Source organism: Phycodurus eques, chromosome 9, assembly GCF_024500275.1.
Source record: "Phycodurus eques isolate BA_2022a chromosome 9, UOR_Pequ_1.1, whole genome shotgun sequence".
In the NCBI taxonomy this organism is placed as follows: Eukaryota; Metazoa; Chordata; class Actinopteri; order Syngnathiformes; family Syngnathidae; genus Phycodurus; species Phycodurus eques.
Window position 1 is genome coordinate 13175457 of NC_084533.1, and position 18644 is coordinate 13194100.

Here is an 18644-nt window from a genome sequence, read left to right on the forward strand (position 1 = left end):
TACGTACACGCTAGGTACATTCAAATGAATGGAGGCAGCAAGGCTCCTTTCAAAAATCCACACTCTTGCATTTATTCTCACCAACACCCTCTGTCTTTAGCAAACTGCTTCTTCCATAACTGTTAATCTATCTTTTTATGATTTAAGGAATGTGATAAAGTACAAAATACCGAATACACAGCATCAAAGGACTATACAGGCTCGCCGGGCATCCCCTTGTGAAGCGCTCATGTGCGAGGGTGCGTCGGCGATTCTACATGATGGTCCGGTCCAGTCGGGTTCGACCACGGTACGCAGTGTGCGGCAGGCCTAAAGCAGCTTTTGCTCTGTGGGCGACTGAGGAGGCCATTTTTGTCCCTATTGGCAGAAGATGAAATACAGCAAGATGGAAGGCACGACAGGTAACGAGCCCACTTTTGATTGATGCCTGTTGTAAAAGAAAAGCAACGGAGGCCAAACCAAGCCAAGCGAGGGAGAGCGGGGCCAGGCTGTTCTGGAACTTGTAATGGAAAAGAGGCATTAGTGCCCGAGCCGTTCCCAGGCCAGCCGGGAGACAGTCTCTCTGGCGTGTCCTGGTTGTCCCTGGGGCGTCCTCCCAGTGGGACGATCCTAACTAGATGCCCTAAGCACCTCATCTGGTTCCACTCAATGCGGATGAGCTGCCGCTCGACTCTGAGCCCCTTCGGATGACAGAGTTTCTCACCCTGGTATTATATATATATTAAAAAAAAAAAATATATATATATATATATATATATATATATATATATATATATATATATATTTTTTTTTTTATTATAATTTTTTTTTTGTTTGTTTATCTTTCTAAATCAATTTTAGGACAAATTCATAGGTTGGGCTAAGGCAAGTTTTGGGTGGGCTTGAGGCACCTTTAAATTTGGATTTCTTATGATATTGTGTTGTTTAATTTGCTATCTTATTCTTCAGAATCAGAATCAGAATCATCTTTATTTGCCAAGTATGTCCAAAAACACACAAGGAATTTGTCTCCGGTAGTTGGAGCCGCTCTAGTACAACAACAGACAGTCAATTGACAGAGAACACTTTGGAGACAGAAAGACATTGACAAAAAAAAAAACAGTCACTGAGCAGTAAAGGGTTGCTAGTTATCTGGTAATGCCGGTACATTTATTTATTTATTTATTTTTACAATTGTGCAAAAAGATGCAGAGTCCTCTAGCACTTAGAGCAGTTCGAATGACTAATATTGCAATAGTCCGGTGCAATGACCATTGTGCAAAGGGCGCCGAGACTTCAAGGAGTGTATGCGGTTTAAAGTGACGAGTAGTGCGATCATCTGGGACAATGTTGATTGTGCAAATGTTACAGATACTCCTCAATCAGTGTGCAAATGGAGCAGATGCTACTCTGGCATGAGTGGCCAGTATATGCAAATAGTGCAGCATGGCGAGACAACTACAGTGAGTGCACGAGTAATACATTATTGGCCCCACAGAAATGTGACAACGAACTCAAGTCAAACAATTGCCAGCATGTTGTAATGGAATTGTAGGTTAGGTGTTTAAGAAGTTGATCGCAAGAGGGAAAAAGCTGTTGGAATGTCTACTAGTTCTAGTTTGCATTGATCGGTATATTCTTTCGTGTATAGTGGGCTCTGAAAGACCCCATTTCAATTCCAGTATGTCTTATACATACTGTGTTAAAAATAAAGCTGACTATGGTTTGTCATTGTTTTTTACTATTGAAAAGAATGAATAAGTTATGGAGATATTGTCACTGGTTCTTGTCTCTTTTGTTGAAATGAAGTGCAATAGAGTGGTCAACAGGGGGCAACCTCTGTAAACTAATTGGAAGGAAAGCATTCCGGAGACCTTTCGTATGCGTAACAGGCGGCCCTCGGTTTACGACGGGGAGGAATTTGTACGTAAATCGGGGAGCGCCGTAATCTGTCACTATCCTACGTAAAATTGTTATTACGACAAATATTTTGTTATTATAAATCTCCTAGGTCATTAATATAAAAAAATAATAACTGAAACAGTAGGCAACAGCGTACCATCTTGTACCGAGTAATGACCACAAATTCTTAAACCACTGCTGAGATTACCTCATTGTGCGCCGCTCACAACCTTGACAATGTCGACATTAGAGCGAACTTTTCGACGAAACACTCTTGAGGCCATTAATATAAAACAATCAAATGGAAAACCGAGTAAGTAAACGTGCCTTCGTGCGCCACGTGAAGATGTAATCTTACTCTGCGCGCTGTTCGTAACCACAAAATGACGCATGTGGAGACACTCGTTAACTGAGGACCCACTATACGGTGTTGCCTGGGAGATCGATGCATTTTGTGCTCTCTACTTAAGTGAAGATATTGAACTTTAAATACCCACGTGGAAGCAACTTCAGGCATACAAAAGGTTAGGGACACGGGCTTTTCGGGTGCAATTTTCAGGATAAACCTAAAATATACTATAACCTTAGGTGAACCTAATTTGACCTTCTCTAAACTTTTGACTGCACGTCCAACTGTTCACTGTTGCGACTGTTTGCACAACTTGCTGTTCTCGAACAAGGAGCTGAATGACAAAATTTGAGAGTACGACAGGTTTTTGATTCATGAATGGACCAATAATTCCAGAGTTCCCCTAGAATTAATATTTGAAAAGTCATCTTCATCATGCATTTTAACATCATGAAACCAAAAACTATGGCCCCTCTGGAAAACACTCGGCCCCATGCTGCCCCCCACTAAAATTGGTCTTGAACCGCCACTGGCAACAGGTACCTCGCCATTAGGATTTACAAGGCTTCAAAATCTGAATCAGAATCATCTTTATTTTGCCAAGTATGTCCAAAAAACACACAAGGAATTTGTCTCGGGTAGTTGGAGCCGCTCTAGGAGGGAAGTTGCCACTGAGCGGAGAGGATCACTAAGTGTCATCAGTAGCTTACAACAGAGCTACAGAGAGACTAGAAGGGTCACACAAAGGTAAAAAAAAAAAAAAAAAGCAGCTATCCTTGGAGGATCAAACACCTGTTGTGAATTTTGCCTTTCAGCTCCATGTTAGAGAAAAAAAGTACTAAAACAACAAACTCCTGGACATGTGCATTCAAAAGGTTAGAGAAGATCAAATTAAGTTCCACTGTAAATGTTATAGTGTATTTTAGATTCATCCTGAAATTTCCAGTGCTACTAAAATACCCATGCATTTAGGTCAACAACAAGGAAACCCACAAGCTAATATTACAGTACTTTGACCCCTGCATCATGAACTTCATCACAGTTTTTCTTAGATTCGCATTCATTCGATTCATTCTTCCATGTATATTTTGAAAAGGGGATTCTGCTTTCTGCACCCTATTTTCACATATTGTTCCTCAGTGGGAAAGTAGCTGGCATAATTGCCCCTGTTGAATTTGCTGTGTGTGCTCAAATCAGATCTTCAGGGTTTGTGTAGTTTTTCCACACGTTCCTCTCCTTTGCTCTCACCCTTCACACTGCTTAGTAGTCACCCGATGATGTCATACGCACTGTATGTGGCGATTTCATCTAACATGCTTTATCTTTGTGCAAGCCACAGCCTGGCATTTAGGGGCTGAGCACATCTTCTCTTTCACATCTAAAGGGTCGGTGATAGCTCTGATCCACGACAAACCCCACTTTCATTCACACGGGCTATTTTTGGACGCACGTGAGAGCAAGGGGTTCAGTAGCTCACTGGTCAATTTGAACTGGTCGTTATTAAAATGCCATAATTCATAGCGTCAGCTGAAGATGTCAAGAGCTTAATTGCTGCTTCTCAATGGGTGGCCTAAATTCCAACCTATTTTAAAATCCAATACAAGCATGATGACCCATATTATTCAAGACTGCTTTCAATGATATATGACAGTTGATTTGGGGTTGGAGGGAGTTTATTCTTTCGATATATTGCACCATACGTTGTCTCATGGCACAAAACCTGGGTCTGTACACAAAATTATTTTGATTTCCACAGAGGCTTTTAATTCAGGTTTTCCCCGATCGTTTAACCTTGAATAAATTCTAATAAAATACTTCTTTCTACATTACATTTGCTCGGGATTGACAGACAAGGCAACCAGTTTAGGGTGTACCCCGCCTCCTGCCCGATGATAGCTGGGATAGGCTCCAGCACTCCCGCAACCCTTGTGAGGATAAGCGGCTCAGAAAATGGATGGATGGATGGATGGATGACAGACAACGAGTTTTGGGTGTATCCCACGTCTCGCCTAAAGTCAACACAAATAGCCTCAAGTTCTTCTGTAGACAGCATTCCACTTAATATATCAGCGATGCTTCTGATGGTGGTACACTCCATTTTTCCTCAACTGTTTCAAGACAAGATTTACTCTATCAATAAATCAATTCCACAGAATTGAGCTACGGTAAATTACAAATGGGTTTTAAACATAATTTTCCCCTCTTGTACTGATAGATACAATATAAACTGCTCAAAGCAACAGCCTTGTCCGTACACTTGATTTCCTCTACAGTGCAGTGCATGCAGCACACCAACATGGCGCAATGCAGTTCATTGTGATTATGATTGTTTACAGTGCTGACTTATTTTGCCTTTGGTCAAGTAATTCACAAGACCTGCAAATGTGAATATTGGATGTCTCCCACACATGTTAATTATTTGTAGCAGCTTTATTCATGTTCTGGGCCCTTATTTCAAACATTTGTCAGCTGCAGACTGATGTTTTATAGCTGCACATTTTGTCCTTAGAAGTCATGTTTGAACATACAAACTATGCAACTCTCTAAACAGCTAGACTTTTTTTTTTTAAGTTTGGGTAAAACAAAACAAACAAAAAAACAAAAACACAGAGCTGTGTTTAATTTCCTAGTGTTTTCCCAGTATGTGTTCTAAAATTTCAATTTAGTTATTATAGATTCCTTATGTTGCATGTTTAAATTATTTGCTTTTTTACCTCTATATAATGTACCGTAGTACCTTGACTTACAGGTTTAATTCATTCTATAACCAATCTTGTAATAACAATAATCTGTTCTGGCCCGCTAAAAAAATAAAATAAAATTCTTAGTTACAAAAAACAGCACTGTATTGTGAAATATAAGAAACACACACTCACACACTAGCATTCGTGTGTGGACATGCGCCTCTAAAGGGCGTGGCCTAGTTAGCATGTCAGGAGCTCTGACTCCAGCTCGGCTTGGCTGTTTACCAGACAGTTAGTTCAGTGTTATCGTCTTCTTCATGCTCCTTGCTATTGGTTTCATTTTGTATTTGTGTCCTTGACTGTTTGTCCCGTTCAATAAAAGTACATCAGGGACTGTCGCTCTCTCTTTTTTTAATTTAACTCGAGTGGCATTGAATCTGAAACTTGCTCGTAATTCAAATTTGTAAGTTGGGGCACTTGTAAGTCAGGGTACCACTGTAGATTTAATTTTCCTCACTGGATGATTAAAATACGTGTCCGTCACAGAGATCAGAGCGGGTCAGATCTCAGTTCCAAGGTGTCTATCGCTTCTGTTAAATCTCAGCATTCCATCACCTGTCATTCATCATGACTTCCTGACCCCCTCACCCTTGTCCATTCTCTTTTCTCCTCCTTGTGTTTTGGAGGATTGTTGCGGTGCTGTGGAGGACCCTATGAGACCCATGGTGACAACAGCTGTTAAGGCTTCTTTATACTCGCGCGGACGGCGACCGCGCTGACGTCACGCGTGCAGTTTGCCTTTATACTCGAGCGCAACCCACGCGCGCAGTTTTGAAAATGTACTGCAATTCACCTCCAAGCCGGTGGTGTCGCTACGGCTGATACTGGCTAGGACACCACAGGGTGGAGTTTCCTCAGCATTTTTTTGGCCATTTCCAGTAGCCGTTTTTACTTTCCTTTCAGTAACAATGAACAAAGCAACAACAATGGCGACCATGGAACGGTGTCTGCTAGCACAAATGGACCTAGATGACCAGAAGATACGTTTAATTATGCTGTAAAATCGAGAAGGCGGCGGCGTAGATGGTATGTAGAACCAAGGGGCGCGTTGAGTACGTCATTACAGCATGTGACTAAAACGGACCAATCACGAGAGATGATCTCCGTGGCGTTCTACGCACAGCAACAATTTTTGCCATGTGCACGTCAAACTACGCAGAGGGGCCGCGCAGGCCAATTCGTCAGTCACGTGATGCAATGCGGGCGTTGTCGGCCGCGCGAGCGCGGGAGTATAAAAGAGGCCTTTAGCCTCTGCTATCAATTACGCCAAATGATCGACATGCTCTCCAACCCTGCACCATTCACTCCTAGAATGTCTTCCATCTTTGACAGTGCTGATGTCTGTCTTTGGCGCTTCCGGCTCCTGAAAAGCAGTACATCACAGACACACTCCCTCTTTTGGAATAATATTCTAACCACAAACATACTCAAGACATAGTACACAGCAGGGTTTTAATGGAAACTGTGCCCTCCCCTGAGGGAGTTAAGATTACATCTCCCGTGTAAAATATTCTCTTCAGGTAGAAAAGTCGACTGATCCCCCGCTTTGCCAGATCTCATTTAGATCCACCCGAGGGAGCATTGGATGGTGCACAATTCCAGAGACGGGATGTCTGGGGTTTGGGGGGATTAAAGGCGACTCCCCTGGGCTGGCTAGAGTATTTGAGGGGCTCTCGTATGCCTTTGTGGGGGTATGTTGTGCAGTATTCACTGTTTAGCTTTAGATTGCACACTAACAGAATCACTAGTATTTTCTTTGCATAGTTTGTTTCATGTCTTGAATTCAGTTGCTTATGCTTTTTAATTAACCTTATTTTATATGAAACATATTGTGGCAGTTCAATTCATGTTTTATATTTTGTGTGCTTGTGTTTTGAAGTCTCTGTTTCAGATGATCTTTTATTTATAGTCCCAATTATATTTTGTTTTGACATAAATTTAAACATGTAAGAAACTCCAAAGCAGCCCATTAACTGCCTGATGCTGAAGAACTTTTGTTTTTCATTTTTTTGATTCCCTGCAACCATAGAACATTTCTTTTGTTCTGGACTTCCTAAAAGATAAATCTCCATGTTATGATTTAGATTTTTTAACATAACACTCTGACTGTCCTTCATGTACACTTAAAATGTAAAATAAAATTTATAATACACAAGTACAGTATGTGTACATTTGTCATGACAAGCCATATTTGTTTACAGAAGCATAAAATGAGTCATACCCCAGCTAAATATTTTGTTAGAATATTTTTTTTATTTGATGACTTTGGTTGTGTTAGAGAAATATTGATGTAAAATAAAGGTGAAAAAAATATATTTTTAATAATTTTGACATTTTGTAAAATAACAAAATTATTGACCCTTTCGGAATACACTCATATCCAGTTTTCTAAATGTACTGTACACTGTATATATAGAATATAGTTGATTAGAATGCTCAAGATAATGTCAGAAGTTATTGGAATGATGCAAAAGACTGTTTCTTCAAAATTGTCTGAGATATGAAATAGAGAGCCGGCACGGTGAACGACTGGTTAGCACATCTGCTTCACAGTTCTGGGGACTGGGGTTCAAATCCCGGCCCTGCCTGTGTGGAGGTTGCATGTTCTCCCTGTGCCTGGGTGGGTTTTCTCTGGGCACTCCGGTTTCCTCCCACATCTCAAAAACATGCGTGGTAGGTTGATTGAAGACACTAAATTGCCCGTAGGTGTGAATGTGAGTGTGAATGGTTGTTTGTTTCTATGTGCCCTGCGATTGGCTGGGAACCGGTTCAGGGTGTACCCGCCTCCTCCAGCAGCCCGTAACCCTAGTGATTTAATCATGGAACATACACAAAAAAAAAAATGGAGAAAAATATTACAACATATGAATTAATTATAAGTATTTTAAAATAGGGAGTTACTTTTCAATCACCCTGTATATATATATGCATATATATATATATATATATATGGATATATGTATACTACATATATGTATTAACGCAACAAAACAATGTTTGTTATGTATTTACATTACATGTTTTGTTATCAGTTTATTATTTGTGTAAAGATCAAATATGTGGTTTTAATCCACTTTTTTTTATTGGAAACATCCACGGGCCTGTTGATGCATTCATTCAAAATTTTAAAAAGTCATCAGAATTTAATCAAAGAAATTTAAATAGTTATAATACTAATAAATTTTCAACAGAGCCGTTTTAGCCAACTGCATTTGCAAAGTAATTTACCCTACACTACATTATACATGCATCAGCAACATAAATGATATCATGACGTTAGATTGCGGTTGAGCAGTTCATGAAATGAAAACACTCAGAAAATGTTATAATTTAGGCTAAAAATGAAAGTACATTTACTGTTATCACATTAAGTTCCGGTTACATAGTTTATTTATACTGTACTGTAGGTTAAAAGGTGTCTAACTGTAGGACTCACCCCTATTCCACTAAAACAATCCATCAGACTTAGTGGTGCTTGCCTTGTGCCAATTGCTCTTGGGTTTTCTGCATCATTCAAGCGTGCTTCCCCGCCAGTGACACTTACAGCATACAATAATTGAACTAAGCCCAGCCATGTGCAAATAGGACTGGTGTTGTGTGAGGGGGGAAAAATTTTTGTAAAACCTTTTATCCAGAAAGATGGATCATCCGTCATTGACCCCACTCCCCTTCTCATGGCCCTCTCCTCCCGTGTGTTGCATAATAGGCCATACCTTGTGAGTCAGTCATGGTGAGGGGAACTTTTTGTCCGGAAAGAAGGTCACCACCAGACAGTAGAAATCAGCCTCTTATTGGGCTGTGGGTACAATACACTACTGTGTCATCCTAAAATCACTCGCCACCTTCATATGCCACTTGCGAGGAAGAGGGAGTGGTTGAACTACGCTAATGGCAACCATTCTCTGTGCGGGTTGACAGTTCTTATGTCATAGGTAATTAATTACAGTCTTCATATCCGTGTGAGAACTATTCCCTTTCTGTCTTATTGATGCAGGCTCAAGTTATATAACGGCACACCATGTCACAATAAAGAATGATGCCTTTTTGAGAAGATAAGCTTCATGAATGTAAGTAACCCAGAGCTGTTTTTCCATCTTTTGTTTTATAAGTATCTTAATTATGTCATTTATTATCATCGGTTGTTGCATCTGAAGCAGACATCAACAGGTTTATGTGCCTCTCACAAAGTGATTCACTTACTGTTACTGTACAGTTATTTACTCATGCAGTTGTTTGAATAGTTTAAATCATATCTGACTTTTCCCACCCAGTTCTTTTCCTTTCCAGGTATCCTGTTTATAAGATTCACACAGTTACAGCAATACAGTGGAATCTGGGACTCGCTTTGAGTCTCAGAACTCACTCTTGTCATAGGCTTGATTCTTTTAAATGACAATAGAACATTCTGAAAACGTATTGAAGCTTTTAACTAAAGGTTTAACCTGTGGTCATATCAGGGAAAATGAAGTGTCTATTTGTTCATTATCTATAGGAAATGGGCCGGACCACAGCAACTGTGAAAGGAACAGTGAAGGAATTGGGAGGAAAAGGCGTAACTGCATCCAGTTGATCACTACATCCCCTACCCTTGCCAGGGGGTGCAATAAAACAAGACACAATAGACACAACACACACATAATGAACTACATAGTAAAGTACAGCAATAATTAAGGCAGTTGCATCATCTGCGCCACCATATAGGAATTTGGGCAAAATGTACAACATCTTTGTTTTTTCTTTTTGTACTATTTTTGTTTGAGACATACTGTAGTAAGGCAAGACCACTTTGACCTTAGATCCTCCAAATCTGCCCTACTCAGTCTGTAATGAACCTATAGAGCTGTCTTGTAAATTAAAAACCGCTGAGCATTGCATTATGAGATTGAAACATTTTAGTGGGTACTATGCTTTTTTCTGTCCTCTTGATTGAAACTTGAGGGGGAAGACAGCGTGCGACTGCATTCAGGCACAGCTGTCTGTCGCCTAGGTCAATGGAGTCACAGGAAGATAGCAGCGGTTATTGCCATTTATTCCATCCAGACTCCCTTATCACGTCACTGTGTGGTAACGGTCATATGAAGGGTTTATAAATGTTGGAACATCATAGGAAGGTAACTTTGTTTTGAGTTCTGAAATTTTGCAGATTCACACGATTACATCCCTTCTGGATTATCTCTCAGGAAAACAATTACAGGAACTGCGGACACTTTTGTCTTGCTGACTGTGTGAATGAAAAGTGAAAACAATGTGAGCTCAAAACTGTGTCTCAGTTCAGGAAATTCCCTTGGCTCAGCTATGGTTAGAATAGATAAGATTTATCGGGGGTTATCCATACAATTCCTGCATGACTTAAGTCACCATGCGCTCGCAATAGCAATAACATTCAAACAAGTTACAAGGATACAATAAACACTGTGGTAGGCTCCAGTGTCACTATTAAAGGACTGGCAGGTCTATACATAAGAATTGATTTTTCCAGGGTCCACCCGGGAAGCAGACATGGGAATGAAAGGTTCTGGATAACAGATTCAGAAATAAGGGCCATTGAAGGAGTGGAGGAGGTGCTGACCTTTGACATCAGAGTCACAGAGTTGCAGACTACAAGTCTTTTAATACAACTCAATTTAAAAGTCCATATTTTATGACGGTAGATTATAAATGATGAATGTATGGAAAAGGCTTAGTGTGTTGGGCAATGTTCTGCAATTAATTGGCATTTCAGCAAGCACATTATGTTTTTTTTATTTTATTTGTTTGGTCTGCTACATTTGTTCTGTAAATAAAATCATTTCCAGCTGCCCGGGGCAACAACATCATAAGAGAACTTTGGGTAGGTGGGCATCAATGTGTGTAGAAAAGGTTCATATCTTAGCTTGATGCAGTAATACTCCACAGTATGATGTATAGCAGGTATAGGAGAAGGCCTGGGTCACAATCACTGTTCTAGTCCAATCCTAAAGGTGTTTGGTGGGGTTGAGGTCAGGGCTCTCATGCATCCATGCATGCCTTCCATAGACTTTTTTTTGTAAACTGGTGCATGCTCATGCTGCAAAAGTAGAGGGCATTCCTAAAAGTATTTCCGTAAATTTAGAATTGGAATGAAATTGTCAGAAACTAAAGGGAGCCAAGGGTTCCAGACCAGAAATTATTTCATTAAATGAGTGGTGCGCTCCAAAACTTCACTGTGTAGTGTATCTTTGTGCATTTACATTTGCTAGGCAGGAATGCAAAGGATCTATCGCAAACCATCAACACATCTATCAGGGCCTGCTCTGTCCCGAGACCTACGCCCCAGGACCACTCAGCCCTGCTGTGGCACATAGTAGCTTCCCACTCTACTTTGATGCCCTCACAGTCACTACAGAAGTAATCAACTTTGTTCTGTTTATGGTGCCTGGTCACATCCCCAGCGAGAGCTCAGCATGACGACAGTCATGTCTAATATGTGACTTCTCCACAGGTCATTGGAGATGGCTGGGATACATGAAAATCTACAGTGGGGTCTTTTGTGCAACAAACAGAACAGAACAGAAATGATGTCAAAGATTCCTAGAATACAGGAGACCATAAGAAAGGAAATAGGAATGAGCTACAAAGCTAATACAATGTACTACTTTGAAAACATCCATTTCCTTTACCGCTTATCCTGTTCAAGTTCGTGGGGAAGATGGAACCTGTACCAGATGACATTGGGCGAAAGGTGGACTACACCCTGGCCTGGTTGCCACTCAATGATAGGGCACATATAGAGACAGACAGCCATTCACACTGTCATTCAGAGGGGATGGAAACCATGCTGCCGGCACAATAGTTAAGCAAGTAAACCACTGTACCATCAGTGAGACTACTTGGAAAACACTTTTTTTGGAAATGTGCCAGTGAGCAGTGAGTGTTTTGCCTCCCTCTTTTAAACAGCCCCCACATCCCCTTTTAAACAGCCCCCACATCCCCCTCCTCCTCCATGTCTTGCTCAGGTCACAGTTGGAAGATCATTGAGAATGCGCCATAGTCCGTCCCCCAGCATGCTCAATGAGGGAGGCGTCAAACATGAGCTTTTCCATTATCATTCACATGAGTGTGTGTGTATCTGGGCTGACTGTTGTGTCTGCACTAGCTGCATGTCCTGGGCCAAGCAGTAGGGTCTGTCACATATGACTCATTTCCATTTCTTTTTCTGGATAGACTGTGATTAACTCATTCCTCTTTGTTGAGTTACATTAAACTCAAGAAACACACACATACATGTTCCAGTTAGCTCTTTACACTCTACTGCCAACAACAGGCAGGTGTGACTGGCGACAACAGGAGGACATGGTTCAACACCTCTGCTCCCCACTGACTTCCTCTCACATGCCCCAGCTCCACCGGGATCCACACCCCACAGCAACAGGAGATACAACAGAAGTTGCCCACATCACACAAAAATGTACATGTTTCTATGGGGGTTTCGACGTACGTCTGGTTCCCAGTTTTAATACCTGAATACCTTCACTGGGTTAATCCATTTGACTGAAGAAGTGCTCATCTACTCAGACTTCAGTTAACCCCAAACCAATGCTGATAACCTACGAGCCTAACCTGAGACCTTTGACCCGAACCTCAGGGCTCTTCAAACAAGACATTGGTTTTGTTTACTCTCTGTGTCCCTGTTTAGTCCTGGATCTGGTCCTCCTCTCCTCTCTGGTTTGGTTTTAGGGGCAGTGCAAGATAATCCATCCAGTCTGTTTCCTTTAGTACCCCTCCAGAACACTTTGCCAAAGGCTGGTGTGGCATACATGTGAGGAGTAAAGATCAATACATGGTTCTGTTTGTGCAAGCGGTTCCCTGGTTTAATATGTTGAATCCTGCTCTCATCCGCTGTCAGCTACTGGTGTCTCCCATACACAGGAGAAACAGTACACATAAATGAATGTGTAATTGTGTAAGGTACATTACAAAGCTTTAAAGATTAAAAATAGTGTATTTGCTCACTTGGTATTTTGTAGATACACACAGCAAAAATGCATTTGTTTAAACCCTTTACTAAACACGTAGATACTCACAGACAAGGATACAACACAAGAGCTACGTCGTAACTTTTGCGAAGACAAAAACATTTACCACTTTCAATGAGGGTTTATCAATTGATTTTGAATATATCATTTAACTACTTGAGAGGGTAATTTGGTAATTAAAAAAAAAAGATGAATTGGGAAGAAGACAAAACACATCTGTGTGATCTTCAAACACTCATCTCATAATATTTAAACACTTACTTCAGCATCAAAAAAAAAAAAAAAAAAAAGTAAAAGTGTGCATTGTTTCAAATGTCAATTCTGTCTTTAAATTTCAGGGAAACTGATTGCTTCCGTGACCCCACCAGAGTCACAAACTGGGGTTAATCTGAATCATGACTTTGGCCCTTTTCCACTAAAAAAAGAACAAAGGAAGTAGATGTCAAGCATGTCTGATAAATTAGGAGGTTGTAAAATTCCGATCTAAAGTCAGATCATCCCATTAAAACACCACAGTTTGACATAAAAAAAAAAACACACACACATACTTCACACATTTTTAAAAAGATGGCTGATAAAAATACAAGCATACAGTTGAATAAAATCCAGTCATAAACCCACAGTAATTAAAAGAAAAAAATCAAAAGGTTGATTCAGTTCTACTTGACAATTTATCACATTTTTCCTGACCTTTTTCAGTTCCAGACCCACACTGGAATAAGGGTTTCTCCTTGGGACCCAAACTTAGTAAAATACATCAAGTTTTACTACAACATACTGTATACATCTTACCTAATACAAAATAAATTTAATAAAACAAACATTTCATTTGCAAAGCTATTGTCTCACCATTTCACATTCAATAAAATAGTTTATAATTTTTATTTTCTTTTTGTATTTTAATTTTTTTTTTATACAATTGGTGACCCAATTGGTTTCTCTGGCTTATCTCCACATTCCAAAAACAAGCATGTTAGGTTAATTCAACATTTATTCTTGTCCATGTTATTTGAGTGATAATGTATTTTTTATATGGCAATAGTCCAGCTTGTATCCTGCCACTTGCCTAAGATCAGCTGAGATAGGCTCCAGCTCACCTGCAACCACAATGAGAACATAGGCATAGGCATATAGAAACTTGACTTTGATTTTATTTAGATTTTTCGCTTGTGTTTTTATCTCAATAAACATGCTTTGAATTAGAGTTATATGCAATACACACAAGACCCTTTTCTGCTTCACATTTGTCAACATCACTCACTATTGAAGCGTTCCTTTAGCCTCTTGTTGAGTTCTTTAGATCCTCTCAGGGTTGAGTGGTTCATAAAGGCTCAGAGAGAGTGATGGGAAGTAATGGTGGATAATAATGCTAATTGGAGGCGATTGCCGCGCTTTTAAAGCGGTAAAGTGGTATAACTGTGTGAGGCCGGCCTCGTTTCAATGAGTTTGGCCAAAGTGCTGTCGATTTCTTTCCATACAGCCTAGCAACAGTCCATCCCTCCGGTTTGGATCAAATAACTCAACTGACGATTAAAACTTTGCAATTGTCACTCATTCTTTTGTTCGTTCTTTTTGCTCCCTCTTTCAAACATGCCAGATCCCTGTGTCGAAGGGACAGAGGACGAAAGGGAAAGAGGCCTTGCACGTGAGTTCCAAAAAGAAGAAAAATTGCTGCCGTTGTCCTCCCATTTATCTGACCTACATTCACTTATTATTTTGCTCTCAGAAACATGTCACTGAAATATGAACCCAACAAGTATGGAAAGTGTACTCTCTAGCCAAGAAGCGCAGGCTGTCTCTAACATCTTAGAATATCAACAGGAAACGGCTAGAAAAGTTATCTTATTGAAGAATAGAAAAAGTGTTCAGCCGGATATGTGCACAAGGATATTAGTGAATTTCACAGATTGTTCTGTTTCAATAACAATATATTTTTTTCTATGGTGTTTGTTGTTATACATCACCATAATGGATTCTAAATCAAATCAATCAAGATGTCAATGTTTAGAGTTTAAGTGGGTTCACAAATATATAACATTGACAATTTATGGATTACAGCCATTTATGCAGATTACCTGGATTTTCAGATCAAAAGTATTTGGACAAATGACATTAGTGTCACCGTCACTCATTGGGGTCGTGGGTGAATTTGAGCCAATCTCAGCGGACTGGGCAAAATGTGAGGTACACCATGGACTGGTCACCAGTAATTTCAGGGCACATATAGACTAACAACCATTGATTAATACTGTACCTATGGAAAATTTAGACTTTACAACTAACATATGTTTTTGGAATATGGGAGGAAGCTGGAGTACCTGGAGAAAACCAACGGAAGCGGGGAGAAAATGTAAACGCCAACCAGAGAGAGATTACCTGAGAATTCTGAGACAGATGTGTTAACTACCCGTAAATAAGTAATAATAATAAAAAGTAACTCAATCTTATTTATATAGCAATTCTCAAAGAGAGAATTCACAAAGTGCTTTACATGGTTAAAATAAAATACAGAGATTAAAAACAGAATCACATTATACAATTAATACAACATACTAATCAAAACAATCAAGTATTTTTGGAATGTCGGCTTAAACAGACAGTATGTTTGTATCTGCTTTTTAAAATATGTCTACCGAAGCAGCCACTCTGCTCAAATGGAAGTGCATTCCACAATTTGGGTGCAGTGGACTGCAAGGATCTTTCACCTTTAGTTTACTATTACTAATCTACTGTGCAGCCCTCATTTTTAAGATTATGAATATAAAATGTACAGTGTCGTGAAAATGTATTGGCTCCCTTTTACAATTCTTATATATTTACATGGCTTCCCCACTTTAATGTTTAAAATTATCAAACAGATGTAAATATCAGACAAATATACAGTAAGCCATGTGAACTTAAAATGCTGTTGTTGAATGGTGATAAAATGTATTAAGGGGAAAAAAACTATTCACAGTTAGATGGCCCTGTGTGAAAAAGTAATGGCCCCCTAAACCTAATAACTGGTTGGGCCATCCCCAGCAGCAACAACTGAACTCAAACATTTTCTATAACTTTTCTATAACTCTTTCACATCTCTGTGGAGATATTTTGGCCCACTCTTCCTTGCAGAATTGTTTGAATTTAGAAAGGAATGGAGGGTTTTTTAGCAAAAACGACATTTTTAAGGTCATGCCACTGAATTTCAATCGGATTCAAATCCACTCCTAAACCTTCATTTTGTTTTTTAGGTTTTTTAAGCCATTGAGTAGTTGATTTGCTGGTGTGTTTTGGATCATTTTCCTGCTGCAGAACCCAAGTGCGCTTCACGTTGAGGTCACATTGAGGTTCCATCAATCAATCACAGCAAGTTGTCCAGGTCCTGAAGGAGAATAGCAGCCCAAGACCATCACACTTTGACTGTTGGTCTGAAATGCTGTGCTACATTTACGCCAAATGTAACGAGACACACACCTTCCAAAAAGCTCAACTTTCATCTCGTCAGTCCAAATAATATTCTCCCAAAAGTCTTGGGAATCATTCAGATGTTTTTTTTTTTTGCAAAACTAAGACAAGATTTATGTTCTTTTTGGTCAGCAGTGGTTTTGGCCTTGGAATCCTGCCATGGATGCCATTTTTACCCAGTCTCATCCTTATTGTTGTGTCTTGAACACTGATCTTAACTGAGGCAAAGGAAGCCAGCAGTTCTTTAGAAGTTGTCCTGAGTTCCTTTGTGGCCTCCTGGATGAATCATTGCTGTTCGCTTGGGGTAATCTTTGCAGGCCGCCACTCCTGGGAAGGTTCACCACTGTTCCATGTTTTTTCCATGTGAGGATAATGGCTCTCCCTATCGTTCGCTGGAATCCTAAAGCTTTAGAAATGGCTTTTGTAGCCATTTTCCAGAATAATAGATTAATTACTAATTAATCAATTACTTTATTTCTTTGGATCGTGTCATTTTGTGGCAGCTTTTTTACCTCATTTGTCCAACTTGATTTTGTCGGGATAGATTCTGTCTAAGTGATTTCTTGATTGAACAGGTCTGGAGGTCATCAGCCTTGGGTGTGATCAGTGAAAATTAACAAAAAAATTGTGATTAGCCACAATTAATTAATGATTTAAGAAGGGGGGTATATTACCTTTTATACAGGGCCAGGTAACTGATTTTTTTCCTCTTAATAAATGAAATCACCATTTAAAAACAGCATTTTAAGTTCACTTGGATTATATTTGTCTGAAATTTATATTTGTTTGATGATTTAAAAAATTAAAGTGGGGAAACTATCCAAAACTATAAGAATTTGAGAAGGGGGTCAATACTTTTTCGTGGCACTGTATGAATATGAAGTCATTATTACAGTTAATAAGTGCCTCAAGTTTGGAGTTTATGGAGGGTTTCCTCCCTGGCGATGCCTTGCCACGATTTCATTGTAGCCACCTTCACCCACTGCTTGATTGCAGGTCTAGATGCATTCACTTTTGTCTTCAGTAAGTAAAAAGCATGCTCTATTGGCTTGAGGTCAGGCCCCCCATATTCTGGAATCTTTGGTTAGGGGGACCCAAGGGTGCCATGTTTCACCAACACCCCCCATGCTTTGGCAAAGGACAGGCAGCATTGTTATGCAACAGTTTGGTATGAATGAAAAGGTTTCAGTGCAAGCCCAGTGAATGCATGTGGAAATGAACGAATGAGAGGAGCGGCAAGGGGGATCCTGGAGGGAGTCCTTGGCCCTTGATTCTTCTGTGTTTGTCTGCTATTACCTTAAATGTATCCTAAATGCTATGAAACTAGAGGTGGGCTGTGAGGAGTCTGTATTGTGGGTGCGAGAGCAGAATAGTCGGGTTAATCCGCCAAGACCAAGACCACTGGGCAAAACTCCTCCATATTCTACTTAACAGTTAAGACTGCTACATTTCTCTTTTTATTTTGGGTGCTTAAATTGGATTGATTTAAATCTGATGCAGGATTGTTTGTGTATAAAATCAATATATGCTGTTTAAGCCTCTTTTAAATGTCTTTTTTGAAATATTTGACTTCCAGGACACATGACCAATAAAGTGCAAGCACTTTAAAAAGGTTAAAAAAAAAAAAAAAAAGGTCCCCTCTCCTCTGCGAGCAAAGCCAACCTCAGGCACAGAGCCAATATTCCCACTGTCTCTCTTTGCGGATGACCTCACTGGTTGGCATCAAGAAGCTTGGGGGGAATAATTAGGTTTTAGATGGTTGAAGTAACTATGAGTGTGTGCTATGCAGCACGGAATTTGTACAGATATACTCAACATGAAGCACGTACGTTTCAATCCTTGCTTGAATAGGGGTGAGGGTAAATAGGACTCAGAAGTAAGCATTTAGGGAAATGAAATTAAATTAGTCACATTTTAGGTCAACACATTTATGGGTGGGAACTGTCCTTTCACATACAATCTCTCAGATTAAAAAACAAAACAAAAAGGTCAGAGCCCTAACATGAAACAGGACGTAGGGGTGAGAAAGGAGGAGACCCTGCTTTAATAACTCACTATAGACTTCATACATGACCACCCCAGCAAAGCCTGGCTGTTCACTATGCTTTGCACTACATACGCAGCCTTCTTAGAGAGAAGCCTTTATTTGCAAGATGCGCTTTGTCAACCTCTATTTAGTGGCTGCTTTACAACACACCCGGGCCCTTTGAATATTAACTGTGTGATCACTCT